Source organism: Falco punctatus (genome assembly GCF_963210335.1).
Source record: "Falco punctatus genome assembly, contig: scaffold_35, whole genome shotgun sequence".
Lineage (NCBI taxonomy): Eukaryota > Metazoa > Chordata > Aves > Falconiformes > Falconidae > Falco > Falco punctatus.
The window spans coordinates 753,311-757,999 of record NW_027660155.1 but is presented as its reverse complement, the minus strand read 5'-3'; the positions used below and the strand labels follow the sequence as shown (position 1 = coordinate 757,999).

The window sequence follows — 4,689 nt, the reverse complement described above, 5'->3', positions numbered from 1 at the left end:
TGGAACTACTGGGAGAAATTTCAGAAGTGTGAGTACCATGCTTATCTTTAATCTTCTAAAAGTAACCTCTCAACTGACATGGCTTAGGTATTTGACTTGCATGAAAGAGACCCAGAATTTTGCTTTAAGTAGTGTTCTGATTCGCTGAGGATTCCCTGTAATTAGAGAACAAGACTAAAACTGTCATGTGGCGGTGTAAGATCTCAGGGTTTCTATGAAAGCTAACTTGCCAGAATGAGTAGGGTGTAGCTGCAGGAGCGGGCTGGAAACTAGGACCATGCGTGGCAATCGGTTAGCTGAGGGGAATGTGCTCGAGCTTGTCTAGACAACAATTAACATGATGAGGCATGTTTGCAGAGCACAGGGGGGTGGGAGACGGATGGCGCCAAGGATGGCGCCAAGGAAAGGTAACACCTTGCTGTTAATTGATGGCAGCTAACCACCAATCAGGGATTGCCTAGTATGCAAGGCTTAGCTTCAAGAACCAATCTGTTTCAAACGCGCAGCTTCTGAAAGTGTATAGAAACTCGTGCTTCTGTACAATAAATTGACATTTGCTTGCATCAAGCTGCGTCCCGTCTCTTCATTCGCCGCATGTAGCCTGAATTCTAATAGAGATACTGTATAGAAAAAGGTCCTTGTCTTGACAGCAAGAGAGTTTCATGGAGGGTCAACACTTTCCCGTAGGGTCTCCAGCGTGCTTGTTCAGTGATCGTGAGATTTTTGCAGTTCCTGCAGGCAGCCTTGGAACCAATTCTGTATGGCAGACAGTACCTTAGCTTACTTTTTGTCATGCTTGGCTGCTTGTACTTGCTGAAGATTTAATTGAGCATCAAATGAACCCACAGGGAAATGTCCTGAACTCATGGTGGTAGGGCAACCCCATTGTAATCGGTAAAATGGGAAAATTGCACATTGAGGAATCTGCCTTGTGAGGAGAAGGGCTGCCTTGTGTTAGGTGACTGAACTTTGTGACCCGTTCCGCCACTGCCCCCTGCCACACACATTGAAGGAGGCAGTCCATAAACCAATGCAATTGAAAATGTGGATTTTTAGATTATTTTTTTTTTAAATGAAAGATTTCTTATGTGTATGAGACCTGTGCGAGTGCTTAGCTTGCCCTGTTCTTTCTGTTCATAACTTTGAACCTACAGGCTGGTATAAAAGAATGGTTATATGACAAAAATAGAATAAAATCTGAACTTATACCAGATTTGTCCCTTGGGAAAGGAGTGCATCTGTTACTGCAGTGTGAAAGGTGTTTGATTAGCATATAACATCATCAGACCTGCTCTTGGTCAGATTACAAGTTATGGGTTATTTAGCAATACATTCACCTGCTGTTCCTTACTGTGGTTTTTCTTTGGTTTTATGTTTCCAAAGAAAGGGTGGATTTTTCGTCGATCTCTTTGTGAGAGTATCAAATCGGGTTGCAGTAAATATGTATAAGCAGCTCGGCTACCGTGTGTACCGGACACTATCGGAGCGCTACTCTGCTAGCAGTGGAGAGCCAGATGAAGATGCTTACGGTAAGTGGTTGTTGTGCCTTAAGTTGAATGGAAAGGTTCTTGTGTTGAGGGTTCCTGGGCCTGTACAAGTTCAGATAGTCGTTGATGAATGGGATTCTGCATTCTGCTTTAGATAGCTTTTCCTACTGAAGAGTACATCAGTTAGGAAACTTGATTGCAGGAAACGGAATGAAGCTGCGTCAGGGGAAGTTCAGGTTGGACATTAGGAAAATCTTATCCACTGAAAGGGCGTTCAGTCAGGGCACCAAACCTGTCAAGAGCTTAGGGAGCATCTGGATGATGTTTTTAGTCATATGGTTTAGTTTCAGGTAGTCCCGCAAGGAGCATGGAGTTGGACTTGATGAATCCTTATGGGTCACTTGCAACTCAAGATATTCTAGGAAATCTTCTTGAAAAATGATCTTAACGTAATAGAGAAGTCACTTAACGTGGCTTTGTGCAATGACTGTCTTTCATAATAGCATTATTTTCTTTTGCCATAGGTACGAGGAAAGCTCTTTGCAGAGTTACAGAGAAGAAATCAATTATACCTCTGCCTCATCCTGTGAGACCAGAAGACATTGAGTAACCGTAAACTGTGATTCTCAGACAACCTAGTAAGAGTGTCAGTTTCCTTCTCCCCAAAGCCCCCAAGAACTCTACAGATGAGAAATATTAGGCTCAATGTTTTTCCCTGTGAAATACCAAAAAGCAATATTGAGAAGCTTACCAACGCTGCTTCTGTCGGTATTGGCTGCATATTCGTGCTCTTACCCTATTGTTCTTCCTTTCGAACCGTGACACTTTGGAGACTATTAAAATGGAATTGCTTCCTGTATGGTGGTGTCATGGTTTTCCTTCTCGGCCACAAAACAGTCCCCTCACTTTGTCACTCCCACGGAGCCCTGCTCCGAAACTGAAAACGTCTGGCCGCTGCTCCTACACAGAAGGTTCCAGGAAGTTCTGCTGCTGGCTCTCGCCTTCCCTTTGCAGCCATATAACTGCTGCGACAAAACCTGGGCTCTGTTCTTTCTGAGCCACAAAACCAGAAATTGGGTACATCAAAATATACTCTCCAGAACTCAGAGGTCTCTGTTTCTCTGTGCCTTTTACTTACCTCATTCCCTAATTTAATTCTTGGATCCATCTGTCCCTTCACAGTCTGTCTGGATGTCACAGCTGCTGTTACTTGGAGGCATTGACCAGGCACTTAGTTCCAACACAGGTTTCTGTCACTGTCTTCCCCGCAATTTCTTGGAGTGCAGAGGAGTGAAGGCAGAGGGTTGATGAGTATTGATAACATGCAGCTGTGACCTTGCCTCCAAGGCAGTGGGTTGAGGGACATGGATGATGAGCAGCTGTAGCTCGTTCCCGCTAAGTAGTTAAATAGCCCTGAGGAGTGTGGGAGAGGGGATCTGATCCCATCCCATCCCATCCCATCCCATCCCATCCCATCCCATCCCATCCCATCCCTGGAGGAAGGAGAAACAGCACAGACAGTAGAATCTGACTGATGGTAAAAGCCTTATTGCAGCCTGATAGCTTGCTTGTGCTGCAGCAGTGGGTGCCCTGTGTGAGGCTGCCTGAGTTGGGCTCCAGCTACAGCAACTGGTGCCCAACGTAGCTGAGACAAGCGGGAGAACCTGTGACCCATAACAGACACGGTGAGAGGCGAGCTGTTGCAACTAATCAATATGGGTGTGTTGTGATATTTGTTGTCTGTCTTAACTCAGATCGCAACTGAAGAGGATGTGTATTATTTGTGCTCATAACAATCTCCAGGCAGGGTTTTTTCTTTTATTACAGTCCCGGGCACGCAGGCTTTTGCTACTATTCTGGTTTTGCTGTTCTCCTTAAGTGCCCAGTGAGGTTTGCTCTAGTATCAGTCATGGCAGTTAATGTTCTCTCGTTCACCTGTTGTGTTTTTAGCACCAGTTTCTGTAGGCGCAAGGGGTCTATTTTAGATCTTTGAGTCACCGTGTCGTGCTGTTGTGGTTTTTCCATTGGCAAACTGCTGTTGTAATTCCCTAAGGGGCTTCCTAGGTCAGGAGGTAGCGGATGGGAGCAGGTTGCCACCCTGGGTCAGTGGTGAGTGCTGGCATGTATCATCTGACCTAGAGCTGATGTCTGTCACCGCTTTAGCTCTGGAATTACTCTGAGACCCAGGGAACTCTGGTTCCCTTAAGCTGCAACCTTGGACCTTTTCCAAGCAGTGGATGAAATTCCTGTCACAAGCTCTAAGGCACCTTAAGGAGAAGGGGGCACAGTCTGAGTTTTCCTCCATGCAGGTGTCAGGGAGGTACAGTTCTGAGCTTAGTACTGTCCGCTACTGGGAGACGCTTTCAAGTGATCCGAGTGCAGCTCTGGCTACCCAAAGCTGGACAGGGGTGGCAAATGCTGATGTAGAGTTTTGGTGGTAAACTTGACCAGCCTGTCTTAACGAGCAGGCATGTTCTTTGTTTGCAAGCACCGTTTAGTCCTGCCTAGGCATCCCGAAAGTTTGAAGGGCCGTGGTCACATCTTCCCTTGGTCACACACAATGAACGGTTGCCTGTGCAGAGCTGCTTTTTAAGGAGCATGCTGTGGTTATATTTGCTCTGTTTGGCTTTGCATTTGGGAAATAATGTAACAGTTACAGCTGAACTGAAGGAGCACGATACCTGACGTGGCAGAGAAGGAGGTGCGTTTTACTAATTTTTTGATGTGCACCAGTTTGACCGCAAAATGACATTGTGTCAAAGCTTGTGGCCAAGTTCCGCTGTAGATGTTGACTTGGGGTATGAATGGCTCCAGGTGTGCTTTAGGAGAGCTCTGTTGGTGTAGGTGTGCTGAGTAATTGCTCTGCTGTGTGTGCAGCTGTTCTGGTTTGGCTTCCAGGTGTGAGCATGCAAAAGAAAACTCGCCAGTGTGGTCAGCCTTGCTGTAAAATCAGAACGCTTTCTGCTGCTGCCTGGATATCCGAGAGCCTCCTGAACGTTTCAGGCAGGCAAGAGATGTGCTCCAGTACGTCTGAGAGTCCACAGCTCTGCAGTTCCCTAGAGGGGCACTCACTACAGGTAAGGCTGTAAGATCGCAGGGCTCTTTGCAAGTTACGCTGACGGAGTTTCTTTGGGTATATATTTGGATACATGTGCCAGCTGAAAAGGTATTGTTTGCTTTCCTGCTCAGTAAGCACAGGTCA

At 46.2% G+C, this 4,689-nt stretch overlaps 1 long non-coding RNA gene across 1 annotated transcript; it reads left to right on the top strand.

Moving 5' to 3' along the window:
* Positions 1-1,104: 1,104 nt before the first annotated feature.
* Positions 1,105-2,346, top strand: LOC308057763. Its single transcript, XR_013925441.1, has 2 exons — positions 1,105-1,529; positions 2,012-2,346. It is a non-coding gene; the product is annotated as an uncharacterized lncRNA (long non-coding RNA).
* The last annotated feature ends 2,343 nt before the right edge of the window (positions 2,347-4,689 follow it).